This window comes from Nyctereutes procyonoides, unplaced genomic scaffold, assembly GCF_905146905.1.
Source record: "Nyctereutes procyonoides isolate TBG_1078 unplaced genomic scaffold, NYPRO_anot_genome, whole genome shotgun sequence".
NCBI classification, from domain to species: Eukaryota; Metazoa; Chordata; class Mammalia; order Carnivora; family Canidae; genus Nyctereutes; species Nyctereutes procyonoides.
In genome coordinates this window covers 52,081,846-52,101,657 of record NW_026575131.1, presented here as the reverse complement: position 1 = coordinate 52,101,657, position 19,812 = coordinate 52,081,846, and the positions used below count along the sequence as shown (strand labels likewise).

General features: G+C 41.9%; 1 long non-coding RNA gene across 1 annotated transcript; it reads right to left on the bottom strand.

Moving 5' to 3' along the window:
• Window positions 1–1,139: 1,139 nt before the first annotated feature.
• Window positions 1,140–2,506, bottom strand: LOC129521675 (uncharacterized). The gene is made up of 3 exons (XR_008666848.1): window positions 2,398–2,506; window positions 1,791–1,879; window positions 1,140–1,215 (listed from the first exon to the last, which is right to left on the bottom strand). It is a non-coding gene; the product is annotated as an uncharacterized LOC129521675 (long non-coding RNA).
• Between the last annotated feature and the right edge of the window lie 17,306 nt (window positions 2,507–19,812).

Here is a 19,812-nt window from a genome sequence, read left to right as displayed (position 1 = left end):
TGCTGATGGGAATGTAAATGGTGCATAGGTACCATGGGGAAAAGTTTGAAAATGTTAAAACAGAGGTCTCACCTGGGGGATGCCTGGGTGGTACGGTCAGTTGAACGTCAGACTCTAGATTTTGGCTCAGGTCATGATCTCATGCATTGTGGGATTGAGACCCAAGATGGGGCTCCACACTCAGCAGGGAGTCTGCTTGAGGATTCTCTTCCTCTGCTCCTCCTCCCTCTCTAAAATAAATAAGTAAATCTAAAAAAAAAAAAAGAAAAGAAAAGAAAAAGAAAAGTTTGGAGGTTCCTCAGAAAGCTAAACACTGAATGACCATATGACCCAGAAATTCCATTTCTAGCTATATGTAAAGAAAAAAAAAGAAAATGTTCCAGCAAAAACGTGAATGTTCATAGCACAGTACTTTTCACAGTAGCCAAAGGATGGAAACAACTCAAATGTCCATCGACTGATGAGGGGGTACTCAAAAAGTGGTTATTATACACAATAGAATAATGTTCAGCCAGAAAAAGGAATAAGCTTCTGTTACATGCTACAGCATGGCTGAACCTTGAAAACATTATTCGAAGCAAAAGAAGCCAGATACAAAAGACTATATATTGTATGATTCCATTTATATGCAATATAGGTAAAATCACAGGACAGAGTAGATCCATGGTAGTCAATGGCCGGAGTGGGTGGGAAAGGGTGTGGCCCCTTAATGATTACAGGGTTTATTTTTGGTGCAAAATGTTCTGGAATTAAAGATCATTGCATAACACTGTGGCATTACTAAAAATCACTGAATAGTCGTTAAAAATATTTTCTGTTCCGTGTTACATTAATTTTTTAAAGATTTATTTATTATTTATTCATGATAGACACAGAGAGAGAGAGGCAGAGACACAGGCAGAAGGAGAAGCAGGCTCCATGCCGGGAGCCCGAGGCGGGACCCGATCCTGGGACTCCAGGATCGCGCCCTGGGCCAAAGGCAGTCATCAAACCGCTGAGCCACCCAGGGATCCCCAAGTGTTACATGAATTTTTAAAAAAGTTATTACTTGGGTCAAGAAATAAATGCAGGGCTGAGGTCAGGCTTACCTAGAGATGCCAGGTTCCTGCAGTTTTCCCGCATCACATCTCTGCACAGTGTTCTCTGAGAAGGGTCCAGCAGGGCCCACTCCTCCTGGCTGAACTCCACCGCCACATCCTCGAAGGTCACCGAGTCCTGAGTGGTCACAAACATCATGGCTTAGCCAAGGACCACCCCCACCAAGTTAACAGGAGGATGACAGGATTGAAACAGGGAACCCAAAGCACAGGATGCCTGGGTGCGGTTCGGAGCTCAGCCTGCAGTGCTCCTCTCCTGTCAACCTACTCCCACTCCTAAGGCTAAACGTACCTCTAACACGTAGGTGATTCTCTTATTCCAGTGAGACGGTGACACTGCAGTCTTATTCCCTCAACCTCAGGGTTGAGCATAAGATCGGGTCATGGTAGATGTCAGAGAAATACTCCCCAGTGGCCTTCATCAATTGCTTGACTATAGGACACAGTCATGTCTTTTCTTTTAAAACTCTCAGCATAATCTAATGTATAAAGTGACCCTGGAGGAAGCTATGAAAATGCAGAAAATGTTGACAAACACTAACATTTTCTGAGCAGCCCTTTATCCACCATCAGATGCCAAAGATCTTGGAATGCCTGAGAACCTGGTTTGGTGGTGGGGCTCCAGGCTGAGAAAGGTAAGTCCAACTTCCAGTCAAAAGAATAATCATTTGTAAAAACGAGTATGTGACTCACCGGTAACCAGCCTGTCAGGAAGCCATGAGCCAACCCTTCCCCCTCCACGCATCCTCTCTGAGGGGAGGCCGAGTACAGGGAAGGCTGAGCTGGAGAAGAAGAAATGGGTCAGAAGAATCTAGGATTGCTCTATACTCTGGCACTCACCAGTTTGGAGGCTTCCCCCACTTAGTTGTAACTGGCCATACCCCAACACACACACACACACACACACACACACACACACACACACACACAGCTTTCACAGGACACGAGGGCACAGCCCTGTCTCACCAGGGCCAGAAAATAGACCCAAGGCTCTTACTGCCCTGGAGGAAGACATTATTATTCCCATTTCACAGATGAGGAGATTGAAGTTCAAGGGACAGCACTGTTACTTTATCAAGTTTATAGAAAGAATGAAAGGTATAATTCAAAGGCTCTCCCACATTCACCACACAGGTGACACCCCTGCGACGCTCAGATCCCCAAATCCCAAGAACCACCTGGGGTCCCAGGGACCCCCGGACATTCGGGCCTCTACTCCTGCCTCACCACTCAGCCCCTCCTTTCCTGCTCTGTGGTGCAGGCGCCTTTAACACCGGGGCTCTGGGGGCCCCCAACTTACCGCAGGTGGGAGACAGAACCATGGCCGCCATCCTGTGACCCCGACAGAGAACCTGGATGCTCGTGCTCTTGTCCCCACAGTGCACGCAGGCCAGGCTCTGGAAGAAACGGGAAACAGGAAGCCTTCCCAGTCTCTCTCCCTCTCCCTCTCCTGAGGACGAACCTGCCTCAGCCTGCCCGCCATGTCCTCCTTCAAAATGCAAGTGCGCTCTCCAGTCCTGGGTCTTCACTTTGCTTAGCAGGTGATGGGCGCAGGGCATGTGAAGGCATAACCTGTCCTCTTCTGTCCTGACCGGTACGACCAGCACATGCCTGTCCCACCCCACTCAAGTCCCCAGCTTCACTGGGTCCCAGGGCACCTTCTTCCCATCCAGGTGGTCGTCACACATTCCCAAGCACAACCGTTTACCAACTGGGGACAAAGTATATTGCTAATTTTGCCTGTTTCCTACTGATGGACACGAGTTCTTTCTCATCTTTTGCTGTTTGGAAATAATGCTCCCATGAATAACTTCATATTGTCTTGTATTTTGGGAGGTTGACATGCACAGTGTATTTCCAGAAGTGGGGCTGCTAGATATGTGTAGCAATGTTTCTGAGTGTCATCCTTTATACATAGTGCAGGAGAATACCATTCAGTGAATAAATCAAAGTTGTTAGGAGCCAATATGCTAAATATGACATATAAATAATTAATATAAAATTAAAAAGTTAAGGAGAAACACCACTGCAAAGTTAAAACTGAATTAAAAATACCATGTTCAACTCATGATTTTTTTTTAAAGATTTATTTATTTGTGATAGACATAGAGAGAGAGGCAGAGACACAGGCAGAGGGAGAAGCAGGCTCCATGCAGGGAGCCCGATGTGGGACTTGATCCCAGGTCTCCAGGATCATGCTCTGGGCCGAAGGCAGGCACTAAACCACTGAGCCACCCAGGGATCCCCTAAACTCCTGATTTTAAAAAACATTTAGTTCCTGGGTGTCTGGCTAGCTCAGTAGGTAAAGCATGGGACTCTTGGTCTTGGGGTTGTAAGTCTGAGCCCCACCTGGGGTGTAGAAGTTCCTTAAGAATAAAATCTTAAGCAACAACAGCACCCTCCTGCCAAAACCACACATATATTTCCTAACTATATCCAAGGAAAGTCCTAGAAGGAATGCTACTCCAGGGCCACTTAGTTAGCATACTTGGCATCTAGATCTTGTTTTGTTGTTGCTGTTGTTGTTTTGTTTTTGTTTTTTTGTTTTTTTAGATCTTGGTTTTTAACATATTCACCACTACAAGGAGCAAAGCATGAACTAATAATGGAAAAACCTCCAGTATATGTTAAGGGGAAAAAAGTAAGACAAAGAAAAATGCACACGGTACTACAATGTTTTGTATGAGTAAAGTGGAAACAAGAATATATTTGCTTATATTCAGTTGAAAACTTAGAAGTATAATGCATGATAAAGCATGAAAAGTCATTACCTATAGGTCGCTAAGGGAAGAATAGGATGGAAGAACAGGTGAGGGCAAGATTTTGTAACATATACCTTTTCACATCATCTTGGTTTTTTAAGATTTTTAAAAAATGTATTTATTTGAGAGAGAGACAGAGATAGTGAGAAGCCTGCTGAGCAGGGAGCCCCACATGGGGCTCTATCCCAGGACCGCTCTATCCCAGGACCCCGAGCCAAAGGCAGATGCTTAACGGACTGAGCCACCCAGGAGCCCCCGTATCATCGTCTTGGTCTTGAACCAAATGCAAAGAAAAATTTTAACCAGAATTTTAAACATGTGAGTATTTTAGAAGAAAGTGAAATACTTTACTTTTTAACCCTCACTCCTGGGGACTCCTGGTGTCACCTGAGCACATAAAGGGCCCCTCAGCAGTGCTGCACAGTGGAAGCAGCTGGGACCTGTTTCTACAAGTTCCTCAGGGTACTCACCTGGTCACACAGAAATCCACGGATCCCTGAGGACACGTGGAACTCGAGGCTGGTTTCAACACAAACTCAAACTGGAGAGACACTTCTCCTGCCTGGGGGAAAAATAAATAACGGCAGGAAGAGTGCTTTGGAAGCTTTTATATAGAAAATAATAGTTGTTGGATATAGAAAGAACACCAATACATCATTTTTAAAATTTACTGATTTTAAGATGTAGCAAAACCCAGCCTGTTTTGGCAGCGACTGAATTCGCCTGGTTCCCAGCCCCGTCTGCTCCCAGGTGGGGGAAAGCGGCCTCAGGCTGTGCATTCGCCTTGCGCAGCCTGTTTCTTGGGATGCAGCTTCCTGGGCTCATCACTTAGGGGCCCATCGGATTAGTGACTCAGCTGATTTTGATTTGCACAAGACGGACTGCAGAGACGTAAGGCCCCGGGTAGGGCTGGCTTCCTGACCTTGGTCCTAGGGACACTGCGGAGGGGTGATTTTTTTGTCGTGGGGGTGGCCCGGTGCATCGGGGGATGTGGAGCAGCATCCCTGGCCACTGCCCTCTAGATGCAGGATGTGACCACCGCACTGTCCCCCGACAGGCCCAGAAGTCTGGGGGCCGCGCAGAGTGGTCGGAGGGGCGGCCCGGGTCTCCTGCAGAGGCCGGGGATGGCGGGGACGGCGGGGACGACGGGGGACGCCCGGAGGGGATAGGATGGGAGGGAATAGGGCGGCGGGGGCTGGCGGGTGGAGGGGGGAGGTGGGGGGCTGGCTGGTAGAGGGGTCTGGGCCCAGGGGGGCGGGGGCGCCTAGGGGCAGGGAGGGGGTTGCGAGGGCAGGTGGGCCTCTGGGGCTGGCGGGGGGGTGGGGTGGGGGGGTGGGTAGGGCAGCGGGAGGCCCGGTCTCAGGCCTTGATGCTTTACTTTTTTTAGTGAACAAGAAAAGACAACTTTTTGACAAAAATCCGTGAGGGGAATATGGAAAAAGCGAGATACCGAAACATCTCTAACTTTTGTTATTGGAGGGGGAAAAAAACCCAAAACGAAAATAACCAATTGAAAGAGGAATACCGTGGGTGGAGAGACAATCCTTGTATAATGGAAGCTTGATATGTGAGAAAGTTAGCATCTCAGAAGCTGGGAAATGATTTAATCATGGTTTGAGGAGTATATAGTACACATTTAAAATTTAACTGAATTTTTCAGGAAAAAGTGCCAAATATATTGGAAAGGTAAAATTAAAGCCTCTAAAGGAGGGATGCCTGGGTGGCTCAGGGGTTGAGCACCTGCCTTCAGCCCAGGGCTTCATCCTGGAGACCTGGGATCGAGTCCCACATCGGGCTCCCTGCATGGAGCCTGCTTCTCCCTCTGCCTGTGTCTCTGCCTCTGTGTGTGTGTCTCTCATGAATAAATAAAACTTTAAAAAAAATAGAGGAGAGAATCTCATAAATAAAGAGAATAGTTTTGTAATATCTGAGTGAAAAGCCGGGGTGGTTTATTGTGTAAAGACCTAAATATGTGATAGAGACCCATGAGATCAAACCTAAGAATGCTTATTTCTCCTGCGACCTATTTATTCCTTAAATCTTTGGAAGTGTGCTGGGTGGGTCTTAGGATGATGCAGCACTTTGGGGCAGAGATTCCGCCCAGTAATCCAGCACTTGGAGCCAAGATTGAGATCTCCACCAGCACCATGACTTTGCGCTTGGTGCTTTGGTAGATGGGGAGGAAGGTGACTCGGACAACGCAGAACATTTTTCTCTCTTCTAGCCTCCACCCCCACCCCCCACCCCAACACACGCACACACCACCACCAGCAACAGCAACACCAACAGCAAAAGCATTACTCATGCCAGTGCCAACAGCAGGGGTGCATGGACCCGGACAAAAGATGTGCTGCAAGTTAGGAGAGCAGAAGATGGGGTGGTGGAAGGGGAGGAGGGTGGGGGGTGGGGGTGAATGGGTGACGGGCACTGAGGGGGACACTTGATGGGATGAGCACTGGGTGTTATTCTGTATGTTGGCAAATTGAACACCAATAAAAAATAAATTTATTATAAAAAAAAAAGGAGAGCAGAAGATGAAGAGAGGCCTCCTAACAACTGTGTTTTAGGCTGTTTTATCTGTAGGCTTGAACTACATATTAGATTTTTTTTTTTCTGTTTGGGCAGACAAGAAGCTATTTAAAACTCTTACTCCAGAAAAGCAAGATTACTCTTGCAGTCCTAGTTTTGGAGCTGCTATTTGACAAAAGTCGGGGACACACATGATCCTAGATTCCTCCCTCATGTTTTATCAGGGATGTCAGGGTTTATGATCTAGTTACGTAAAGCAATACATGATTTTCCTTATTACAAAGGTTGTAAAAAAAAAAAAACCCAAAGGTTGTGTGATCATTTTGCTAGAAATGCACGTAAACAAGGAAAGAAAAAAATGAAAACTAAGTTAACTATAAGTTCATCTTTAAGAGGTATTTGCTATTGACATTTTGGTGCATCCTCTTCTAGGCGATTTTCCTGCTATATGTATAAACAAACACAGCGCTGATATTGCATAATAACTAAGTTCTTGCTCAAAAAAAAATAGACTGAACTTTCCCCCATATTCATAAATATGTGGTTCTTAATGTCTGGAGTCCTTCAAACTTATCACTGTTGCTTTAAACAGCATCCTATCAATACTTGGAATTTTGGGAAATTTTCAGTATTATAATAATAGGTTGAAATGAACATCAGTAAGCTTCCATTTCTGCTCATTTGTTGGATTATTTTCTTTGGGGAAGCCCCTAGAAAATAGCTAGATAGAGGGTATGTTTAGTTTAAGACTTCTGATAAGTAAGACTTCTAAATTGCTATTTAATTCTATATTCCCATCAGGAATGAAAACTAGTGTGAGTGTGTCCGCATACTTTCTGCACACAAGGGTCTTATCACTTTTTAATATTTGCAAATGGTTGGAAAAGGCATTTCTTTGAGGGTAAGTGTACTTTAATATATTCACAGGTGAGTTCTATTTCTTCTTTGTCCCTTTTTTTGGATTCTTAACTCCTCCTTATTGATTTGTAAGAGTCCAAAACACATCAATGCTATTAATCTACATTCTGTGTTTGCCAGATTTATTTTTATTTTTATTTTTTTAGCCAAGATGTCATTTGCCTCTTCATTTTATCGTGGAATTTCCTGACAAAGGAAGTCTTTAGATCTTATAGAATCAAATTTTGCCTCAATGGCTTATGGATTTCACATCAAATTTAGATCTTATAAAACCCATGACTATATAAAAGGTTACTTTTTTCCTCTAGAAGTTTATAGATCCATTTCTTAGATTTTGAGCTTTTAATTGATCTGGAATAGAGGTGTGATCTCAGCAATTTAGTATTCTATAACAGGAAAGTGTCATTATATTAATTATTGTAGGGAAAGATCTGCACGAAAGATGAGCAAAGAGGATTACTGGAATCATAAACAAATATCGCAAGATATGCATCAGGTTACAGGTAATTGCGACCAGAATTAAATGAGAAACAAAGTGGTTCTGTGATAACAAAATAGCAAAGAAATACAAAGTACTAAAGAAAATATGAAGAAACTGAGAAAAACTCATGATAATCCAACCATTCAAAGTTGTTTGGGACTATTTTGCAGTGTGCATTTATTATCTTTTTAAATGCACAGATATTTTCAAGTCAATGTATTTTGGAGTGGATAGCCACAATAACAGGATTAAGTTAGAAATGTAGATAAGTAGTAATACAACCATAAAACTCCAGACCTGAAGGGTATTTAGGAGTCATTGGGGATGAAGAAATGAGCCTCCAGAGATTAACAGTTTCAACTAATTGAGGTTACTATGTGTTTTATCCTTCTCATGTTGAATTTGTGTATTGCTTCATATTTTTGCAAAACACAAATCTGTAGTAGTATTTGTTTATAGTAATTATCTTCCAAGGGAAGCAGTCAAGTACATTTATTTTGTAAATGATTAAGCCTAAATGTAAAACCTAAATATTAATTCAGTTTAGAAGTTTGAGAAGATCTACTTCTGCAAGACATTTTGTTAAATTCCCCTGAAGAGAAATGAAGCAGTTTGATCTCCAGAAGGGCAGCATTTATGTGAGAACAATTTGTTGGCAAAGTTATAGCGCTAGACAAGACAGCCCACCAGTGCTAAGGGCAAAGTGCAGTGCTCTTGGCATTCCAAGAAGGGAGAGATTATATTTTCTTGGGGACACTTCTTGCAAATATTAATGATATAACTTAAATTACTTGATATAAAAAGTAATGCAGTGAAGACACAACTATGAAATAGCTCATCCCTATGCTGATATGGTCAGATATTTTGTAGAATTTGCAAAAGTAAAATGTTAAATCCTTTCTCTTCCCCTCCCCCCCAGCTTTGTTATGGTGTAATTGACAAAAACTGTATCGTTGTGATTAATTACCCACCAGGCAGTAAGCCTCGATGGCCCTCTATTTCAGGGTCAAGTAGAGGGGACAGAATGAGGGCCAGATGGTCACCAGCCTTCTGGCATTAAAGGAAGGGTGGCACTTCACATGCCTGTCATCTTCTACTATTTTTAATATTTACAAATAGTTGGAGAATGCACTTATCCAAGGCCGAATAAGGTAATTAAATCCTTCTGTCAATTTCCTAAATTCTAAATTCATTGCCAACTTTTTCTTCTTTTTCACTTTCTCACTCTTTGACATTTTGTAGGTAATCTGTTTTCTCTCTATAGTTGCTATACTTCATACTCAGCAAACTCACCATGTTATACTTGTGGGTGGATTGATTTTTATTCTCCTTAGCACTCCCTGGATATTTCACTTCATTTTATTTTATTTTATTTATTTTATTTCATTTATTTAATTTAATTTTATTTTATTTTTCATTCTTTATTTTATTTAAATTCAATTAATCAACATATAATGTATTGTTGGTTTCAGAGGTAGAGGTCATGGGTTCATCAGTCTTACATAACACCATGTGCCCTCCTCAGTGTCTATCACCCAGTTACCCTGTCTCATCACCCCCCACCCCTCCAGCAATCCTGTTTCTTTCCTATGATTAAGTCTCTTATGGTTTGTCTTGCTCTCTGATTTCATCTTGTTTTATTTTTTCCTCTCTTCCTCTATGATCCTCTGTTTTGTTCCCTAAATTCCACATATGAGTTAGATGATACAATTGGCTTTCTCTGACTGACTTATTTTGCTTGGCACAATAGCCTCTAGTTCCATTCACATTATTGCAAATGGCAAGATTTCTTTCTTTCTCTCTTTCTTTTCTTCTTTCTCTCTCTCTTTCTTTCTTTCTTTCTTTCTTTCTTTCTTTCTTTCTTTCTTTCTTCTTTCTTTCTTTCTTTTCTTTCTTCTTTCTTTTTTTTTCTGATGGCTGAGTAGTTATCCATGGTATATATACAACACATCTTCTTTATTCATTCATCTTTCAATGGACATCTCAGCTCTTTACACAGTTTGGCTATTGCAGACATTGCTGCTATAAGCATTGGGGTACAGGTGCCTCTTTGGATCACTACATTTGTATATTTGGGGAAAATACCCAGTAGTACAATTGCTGGATGGTAGGGTAGCTCTGTTTTCAACTTCTTAAGAAACCTCTACTGTTTTCTAGAATGGCTGTACAGCTCACATTCCCACCAACAGTGTTCTCTGCATCCTCACCAACATTTGTTGTTTTCTGTCTTTTTTTTTAAATAATAAATTTATTTTTTATTGGTGTTCAATTTGCCAACATACAGAATAACACCCAGAGTTGTTTTCTGTCTTGTTAATTTTAGATGTTCTGACTGGTGTGAGGTGATATCTCATGGTGGTTTTGATTTGTATTTCCCTGATGCCAAGTTATGTGAAGCGTTTATTCTTGTGTCTTTTGGCCATGTGTATGTCTGGAGAAATGTCCGTTCATGTCTTCTGTCCATTTCTTGACTGGATTAATTCGTTGTTTGGGTGTTGAGTTTGATAAGTTCTTCATGGATTTTGGGTACTAGCCCTTTTCCTGCTATGTCATTTGCAAATATCTTCTTCCATTCTGTCAGTTGTCTTGGTTTTGTCAACTGTTTTTTGTTTGCCGTGCAGTAGCTTTTTATCTTGATGAAGTCCCAATTCTTTTCTTTTGTATTTTTCTTCTCTTTCTCACTATTCTGTGTTCACAGCACATGTCTCACTACTTTCCAATTTGTCAATTATCTAATAACTGTTCAGTTTGGGTCAAGCAATATATATTATGTTTTCATATTTCCAATTTTAGGCATCATACATGTACTTCTGGGCCACTTGCCCCGCAGTTCACACAGACAGGACTTTGCAGATGCTTCTAAGATGTCCTCTTTGATTTTCACCTTCCTCCTGGTCCTGCAGTTTCCTTCACCTGTTCTGTCCTTTCCCCTGCACTCCTGTGTCCCAGACTGTCCATAATTAATTTCCTCTCTTCCTGCTGACTTTGTTGTTTCCTTCAAAGGAAGGAAGAGAATTTTTTATGTTTTTTTTCTTTTATCTTTTTTGCCCTTTCCATTCTCCCTTTTCAGGAGTGGAAGCTTAGTGAGACAGCCCTGTCCAACAGTGTCCTCCACCTCCCTGCCCCCTATCCTGCCTCAGCTTCCAGCATTCAAACTCACTTGAGGTAAAGGTCTTGTTATAGGTTGAATTGTCTCCCCGCAGATATATACTTCAGTGATAACTCCTGGTACCTGTGTATGTGAGCTTATCTGGAAATAAAGACTTTGCAAAAGTAATCAAGTTAAGATGAGGTCATTAGGATGACCCCCAACCCCGTATGACTAGTGTGTCCTTATAAGAAAACACTATGTGAGGCAGAGGCAGAGAGTGGAGTGATCAGCAACAAGCCAAGGAGTCCCAAAGATTGAAAGCCACCACCATAAGCTGGAAGTCAAGGAAATGCCCTGTTGAAACTCAGTCATTTCCCTCCATGTGTTGAATTCAGTAAGGACCTTCCAGAGCCTAAGTTATGTTATTTTCTGTGGTTCTAAATTCTAAGGCTTCAGGAGTCAACTATTGCCACAGACACAATGGGCTCACTGGGCATTCATCCTTTTTTTTTTTAAGATTTAATTTTATTTATTTGACAGCATAAGCAGAGGGAGAGGCTTTCCTCCAAGTAGTAATTCAGAGACCTGGACTTCTTCTGTCTTGTGGCTCAGTCATGCTAGGGTCTCGGAGTCTTCTGTGGACCATGGGAGAAGGGAATATGCGTGATGCATGTCCTATTTGGTCACAGTCATATGACCATACCTGGACACAAGGTGAGCTGGGAAATTAGCCTGTGATGGGTAAGCTGCCTGCTAGTGACAGTTCCAGACCATGGAAAGGGGAGTATGGAGTTTCTGCTTGACTTTTGACTACCAAGCCATCTCTGGGACAGTTAATGCCCATGGACACAATGGAAACTACACAGCTGTTCAAAAGTATTAATTAGGTCTACATGGATTGGTTTGGAAAGTCACCCCAAACATATCCTAATAACTTTTTATTATAGAAATACTTAGACATTCAAAGGTAGGGAAAATAGTACAACCAACACCCATGTACCCATCACCCATCTTCCATGCTTGACAAATTTTGCTGCTCTTGGTTTGCAAGACCTACTCCTAAGAGAAAGAGCAAGGAAGAGTACGACAGGGTTTTCCAACAGAACTTTCTACGATGATGGACATATTCTGGATCAACTGTAGTCGCTAGTCAGTCACAAGTATTTACTGAGCAATTGAAATAAGGCTAATAGGATCAAAGAATGGAATGTTTCATTTTATTTAATTTTCATAGATTTATTTATTTTAAAGATTTTATTTATCTATTTGAGAGGAGAGAGAGAGAGAGAGAATGAATGAGGGGAGGGGCAAAGGGAGAGGGAGAAGCAGATTCCCCGCTGAGTGGAGAGCCAGATACAGGGCTCCATCCTAGGAGCCTGAGATCATGACCTGAGCCGAAGGCAGACACTTAGCCCAGTGAGCTACTCAGGTGCCTGGCATTCATCCTTAATTAAATCCTTGGATTAGATAAAAAGATAACCATGGTTTTATCCTTTTCCCTAAGGATCCCTATCCTTCCATGCAGGTTTAGTTCAAGAACAACCAGTATGTTCTGGCCTTGGTTTTCACCATTAAGGAAATCAATAGGAACCCCCATCTTTTACCCAAATTGTCTCTGGGATTTGATCTCCATAATGCCCTGCACAGTGAACAGAGAACATTGGAGGATTCCCTCATTTGGCTCTCAGGACTGAACAAGGGCATCCCTAAGTATACCTGTAGGAGAGAGAGCAAGTCTGTAGCAGTACTTATAGGAACAATGTGGGCAATTTCCGCCCAGATTGGAGCACTGCTGGAACCCTACAAGTTTTCACAGGTAAGTCTGGGTGGGATAGGGAGAGTTTAAACCATGTCTCCTTTGGCACCTAAAAAGAATGAAAGGAGGAGGCAACCATCGGGAATGCAGCCAACTGGAAGGGGGAACGTCGGCACAGACTGTCATAAATGTGACTTTCTTAAGGAGTTCCACAGGTGCTCAAACCAAATAGTTGGGAATCTTTATCCAAAAGCACAAGAGTTTTTGTGCTTGTTTCCCTCTTTAGGAGGAAAACTCACTAATCCTGGGTAGTGATGGTCATCAAGAAGATGCTAGTGGCAAGGAGGAAATAAGCTATGAGTCAGTATCAATGCTTGATGTTACAAAGAATGTCTCAACAACCTGCCGACTTCATGTTTGCAATAGGAACTATCCAGATGTCTCCCATGAAGCTTTTCCATGACACCACATGTTCCACATGGTCAAGAATTATCTTTATCTCCTCTGGATGAGGAGGTGATAGAAGGGTCTCCAGAATTACTGAGGTGGGTTGGACGCTAGCACAATGCTTTGCACTCTACATAAGTAACCAAAATCTTGTGCCCACTCAGAGCTCAGTAAATGGCCACACATGGGCATTTAACAACTCACTTCTAACTTAGGGAATCTTTTTTAAAGATTTTTTTTATTCATGGGAGACACAGAAAGAGGCAGAGACACAGGCAGAGGGAGAAGCAGGCTCCCCATAGGGAGCCCAATGTGGGACTCCATCCCAGGACTCCAGGATCACAACCTGAACCAAAGGCAACACTCAACCAGTGAGCCACCCAGGTGTTCTGAGGAATTTTATTTACCGGTTATCTGATGGATAGAAATAGAACGTATTTATTCAACTGTATGTTTCTGAATGTTTGCACATTCCATATCATGCAGTAAACACAGCATCCAATCAATCATTTTAGATATTAAAAATTAATTTTGTCTGGCAGCCCCAGTGGCTCAGTGGTTTAGCGCCACCTTCAGCCCAGGGCGTGATCCTGGAGACCCCGGATCTAGTCCCATGTCAGGCTCCCTACATGGAGCTTGCTTCTCCCTCTGCCTGTGTCTCTGTGCCTCTCTCTCTCTGTGTGTGTTTCTCATGAATGGATAAATAAAATCTTTTTAAAAAATTAAAAAAAATTAAATTTGTCAGTGGCCCAATAATCTAAAACACATTCATTACTGGGAAACAAGGTAAAAGTCACAGCTGTTACCACCAGGTATCTGGTTTTCCCCAGCTTCCCCACTCCACATGCAGTGAGAACTATAGTCCTGGATTCAGGAAAACTCCTCAGGAGAGGAAGGCTGCCTGCTGTTTTAATTGGAGCCCCTGTCCAGAGAATGAGATTTCCAATGCAACAGGTTAGTGTACATTTTAGACAAATTCCCCATCTCTTTTATATCTTCCACCCACCCAAGAAAATGGGAAGGTTCTGGATGAGGACTGCAAGAGTCAAAATGCTTCCTTATGTGTAATAATTTAACTTTTATAAACCAATTGGTTTATAAACTTTTATAAACCAATATTTCCCCCTGCAATGACACTCTGCCTTGAATTAGCTTACCTGACTCATTGTTTTACAGCCTTAGCAGACATTTTCTCAAGGAAGCTCTTTTGACAACTCCAGGTAACATCTCCATCATGAAATTTAACCCATGGTATTTATAAGTACCCACTTTTCATCTTCTTAAAACTCCTTTGAAGACATGGATCTTAAGCACCCTTATTTTTACAGTGCCTGGTACTGTTCTTGACACAGAATATTTCTGCACAGAAAGTTTGTGCTCAGAAAGTTTGTATTTGACTTAAGAAATAGTTTTGCTTTTTAAGATTTGTTTATCTAGGATCCCTGGGTGGCGCAGCGGTTTGGCGCCTGCCTTTGGCCTAGGGCGCGATCCTGGACACCCAGGATCGAATCCCACATCGGGCTCCCGGTGCATGGAGCCTGCTTTTCCCTCTACCTATGTCTCTGCCTCTCTCTCTCTCTCTGTGTGTGACTATCATAAATAAATAAAAATTTAAAAAAAAATCTTTAAAAAAAAAAAAAAAAAGATTTGTTTATCTACATTAGAGATAGTGTACACATGAGTGGGGGGAGGGGCAGAGGGAGAGATTCCCCAAGCAGACTCTCCCTGTTGAGCACAGAGCCCGATGTCTCTCTGGGCTCAATCCCATGACCCATGAGATCATTACCTGAGCCAAAACCAAGAGTTAGGGGCTTAACTGATTGAGCCACCCAGGTGCCCCTAGAAATAGGTATTTCTTTCTTTCTTTTTTTTAATAAATTAATTTTTATTGGTTTTCAATTTACCAACATACAGAATAACACCCAGTGCTCATCCCGTCAAGTGTCCCCCTCAGTGCCCGTCACCCATTCACCCCCAGCCCCCGCCCTCCTCCCCTTCCACCACCCCTAGTTCGTTTCCCAGAGTTAGGAGTCTTTATGTTCTGTCTCCCTTTCTGATATTTCCCACACATTTCTTCTCCCTTCCCTTATATTCCCTTTCACTATTATTCATATTCCCCAAATGAATGAGAACATACACTGTTTGTCCTTCTCCGATTGACTTACTTCACTCAGCATAATACCCTCCAGTTCCATGCACGTTGAAGCAAATGGTGGGTATTTGTCGTTTCTAATGGCTGAGGAATATTCCATTGTATACATAAACCACATCTTCTTTATCCATTCATCTTTCGATGGGCACCGAGGCTCCCTCCACAGTTTGGCTATTGTGGACATTGCTGCTATAAACATCGGGGTGCAGGTGTCCCGGCGTTTCATTGCATCTGAATCTTTGGGGTAAATCCCTAACAGTGCAATTGCTGGGTCGTAGGGCAGCTCTATTTTTAACTCTTTGAGGAACCTCCACACAGTTTTCCAGAGTGGCTGCACCACTTCGCATTCCCACCAACAGTGCAAGAGGGTTCCCTTTTCTCCGCATCCTCTCCAACATTTGTTGTTTCCTGCCTTGTTAATTTTCCCCATTCTCACTGGTGTGAGGTGGTATCTCATTGTGGTTTTGATTTATATTTCCCTGATGGCAAGTGATGCAGAGCATTTTCTCATGTGCATGTTGGCCATGTCTATGTCTTCCTCTGTGAGATTTCTCTTCATGTCCTTTGCCCATTTCATGATTGGATTGTTTGTTTCTTTGCTGTTGAGTTTAATAAGTTCTTTATAGATTTTGGAAACTAGCCCTTTATCTGATATGTTATTTGCAAATATCTTCTCCCATTCTGTAGGTTGTCTTTGAGTTTTGTTGACTGTATCCTTTGCTGTGCAAAAGCTTCTTATCTTGATGAAGTCCCAATAGTTCATTTTTGCTTTTGTTTCTTTTGCTTTCGTGGATGTATCTTGCAAGAAGTTACTGTGGCCAAGTTCAAAAAGGGTGTTGCCTGTGTTCTCCTCTAGGATTTTGATGGAGTCTTGTCTCACATTTAGATCTTTCATCCATTTTGAGTTTATCTTTGTGTATGGTGCAAGAGAGTGGTCCAGTTTCATTCTTCAGCATGTGGATGTCCAATTTTCCCAGCACCATTTATTGAAGAGACTGTCTTTCTTCCAGTGGATCGTCTTTCCTCCTTTATCGAATATTAGTTGACCGTAAAGTTCAGGGTCCACTTCTGGGTTCTCTATTCTGTTCCATTGATCTATATGTCTGTTTTTGTGCCAGTACCACACTGTCTTGATGACCACAGCTTTGTAGTACGACCTGAAATCTGGCATTGTGATGCCCCCAGATATGGTTTTCTTTTTTAAAATTCCCCTGGCTATTCGGGGTCTTTTCTGATTCCACACAAATCTTAAAATAATTTGTTCTAAGTCTCTGAAGAAAGTCCATGGTATTTTGATAGGGATTGCATTTAACGTGTAAATTGCCCTGGGTAACATTGACATTTTCACAATATTAATTCTGCCAATCCATGAGCATGGAATATTTTTCCATCTCTTTGTGTCTTCCTCAATTTCTTTCAGAAGTGTTCTATAGTTTTTAGGGTATAGATCCTTTACCTCTTTGGTTAGGTTTGTTCCTAGGTATCTTATGCTTTTGGGTGCAATTGTAAATGGGATTGACTCCTTAATTTCTCTTTCTTCAGTCTCATTGTTAGTGTATAGGAATGCCATTGATTTCTGGGCATTGATTTTGTATCCTGCCACGCTACCAAATTGCTGTATGAGTTCTAGCAATCTTGGGGTGGAGGCTTTTGGGTTTTCTATGTAGAGTATCATGTCATCGGCGAAGAGGGAGAGTTTGACTTCTTCTTTGCCAATTTGAATGCCTTTAATGTCTTTTTGTTGTCTGATTGCTGAGGCTAGGACTTCCAGTACTATGTTGAATAGCAGTGGTGAGAGTGGACATCCCTGTCTTGTTCCTGATCTTAGGGGAAAGGCTCCCAGTGCTTCCCCATTGAGAATTATATTTGCTGTGGGCTTTTCGTAGATGGCTTTTAAGATGTTGAGGAAAGTTCCCTCTATCCCTACACTCTGAAGAGTTTTGATCAGGAATGGATGCTGTATTTTGTCAAATGCTTTCTCTGCATCTAATGAGAGGATCATATGGTTCTTGGTTTTTCTCTTGCTGATATGATGAATCACATTGATTGTTTTACGAGTGTTAAACCAGCCTTGTGTCCTGGGGATAAATCCTACTTGGTCATGGTGAATAATTTTCTTAATGTGTTGTTGGATCCTATTGGCTAGTATCTTGTTGAGAATTTTTGCATCCATGTTCATCAGGCATATTGGTCTGTAATTCTCCTTTTTGGTGGGGTCTTTGTCTGGTTTTGGAATTAAGGTGATGCTGGCATCATAGAACGAATTTGGAAGTACTCCATCTCTCTCTATCTTTCCAAACAACTTTAGTAGAATAGGTATGATTTCTTCTTTAAACGTTTGATAGAATTCCCCTGGGAAGCCATCTGGCCCTGGACTCTTGTGTCTTGGGAGGTTTTTGATGACTGCTTCAATTTCCTCCCTGGTTATCGGCCTGTTCAGGTTTTCTATTTCTTCCTGTTCCAGTTTTGGTAGTTTGTGGCTTTCCAGGAATGCGTCCATTTCTTCTAGATTGCCTAATTTATTGGCGTAGAGCTGTTCATAATATGTTTTTAAAATCGTTTGTATTTCCTTGGTGTTGGTAGTGATCTCTCCTTTCTCATTCATGATTTTATTAATTTAGTCTTCTCTCTCTTCTTTTTAATAAGGTTGGCTAATGGTTTATCTATCTTATTAATTCTTTCAAAGAACCAACTCCTGGTTCTATTGATCTGTTCCATAGTTCTTCTGGTCTCAATTTCGTTGAGTTCTGCTCGAATTTTAATTAACTCTCTTCTTCTGCTGGGCGTCGGGTCGATTTGCTGCTTCTTCTCTAGCTCCTTTATGTGTAAGGTTAGCTTTTGTATTTGAGTTCTTTCCAGTTTTTGAATGGATGCTTGTATTGCGATGTATTTCCCCCTCAGGACTGCTTTTGCTGCATCCCAAAGATTTTGAACGGTTGTATCTTCATTCTCATTAGTTTCCATGAATCTTTTTAATTCTTCCTTAATTTCCTGGTTGACCCTTTTATCTTTTAGCAGGATGGTCCTTAACCTCCACGTGTTTGATGTCCTTCCAAACTTCTTCTTGTGATTTAGTTCTAATTTCAAGGCGTTATGGTCTGAGAATATGCAGGGGACGATCCCAATCTTTTGGTATCGGTTCAGACCCGATTTGTGACCCAGTATGTGGTCTATTCTGGAGAAAGTTCCATGTGCACTTGAGAAGAATGTGTATTCAGTTGAGTTTGGATGTAAAGTTCTGTAGATATCTGTGAAATCTATCTGGTCCAGTGTATCATTTAAAGCTCTTGTTTCTTTGGGATGTTGTGCTTAGAAGACCTATCAAGGGTAGAAAGAGCTAGATTGAAGTCACCAAGTATAAGTGTATTATTATCTAAGTATTTCTTCACTTTGGTTAATAATTCGTTTAAGTATTTGGCAGCTCCCACATTCGGGGCATATATATTGAGGATTGTTAAGTCCTCTTGCTGGATAGATCCTTTAAGTGTGATATAGTGTCCCTCTTCATCTCTCACTACAGTCTTTGGGGTAAATTTTAGTTTATCTGATATAAGGATGGCTACCCCTGCTTTCTTTTGAGAACCATTTGAATGGTAAATGGTTCTCCAACCTTTTATTTTCAGGTTGTAGGTGTCCTTCTGTCTAAAATGAGTCTCTTGTAGACAGCAAATAGATGGGTCCTGCTTTTTTATCCAGTCTGAAACCCTGCGCCTTTTGATGGGGTCATTAAGCCCGTTCACGTTCAGAGTTACTATTGACAGATATGAGTTTAGTGTCATCATGATATCTATTTAGTCCTTGTTTTTGTGGATTGTTCCACTGAACTTCTTCTTAAAGGGGAATTTTAAGAGTCCCCCTTAAAATTTCTTGCAGAGCTGGTTTGGAGGTCACATATTCTTTCAGTTCCTGCCTGTCTTGGAAGCTCTTTATCTCTCCTTCCATTTTGAATGAGAGCCTTGCTGGATAAAGTATTCTTGGTTGCATGTTCTTCTCATTTAGGACCCTGAATATATCCTGCCAGCCCTTTCTGGCCTGCCAGGTCTCTGTGGAGAGGTCTTTTGTTATCCTAATATTCCTCCCCATGAAAGTCAGGGACTTCTTGTCTCTTGCTGCTTTAAGGATCTTCTCTTTATCTTTGGAATTTGCAAGCTTCACTATTAGATGTCGAGGTGTTGAACGGTTTTTATTGATTTTAGGGGGGGATCTCTCTATTTCCTGGATCTGAATGTCTGTTTCCCTTCCCAGATTGGGAAAGTTTTCAGCTAGGATTTGCTCAAATACATATTCTGGCCCTCTGTCCCTTTCGGCGCCCTCGGGAACCCCAATTAAACGTAGGTTTTTCTTCCTTAGGCTGTCATTTATTTCCCTTAATCTGTCTTCATGGTCTTTTAATTGTCTGTCTCTTTTTTCCTCAGTTTCCCTCTTTGCCATTAACTTGTCTTCTATGTCACTCACTTGTTCTTCCACCTCGTTAACCCTCGTCGTTAGGACTTCTAGTTTGGATTGCATCTCATTCAATTGATTTTTAATTTCTGCCTGATTGGATCTAAATTCTGCAGTCATGAAGTCTCGTGAGTCC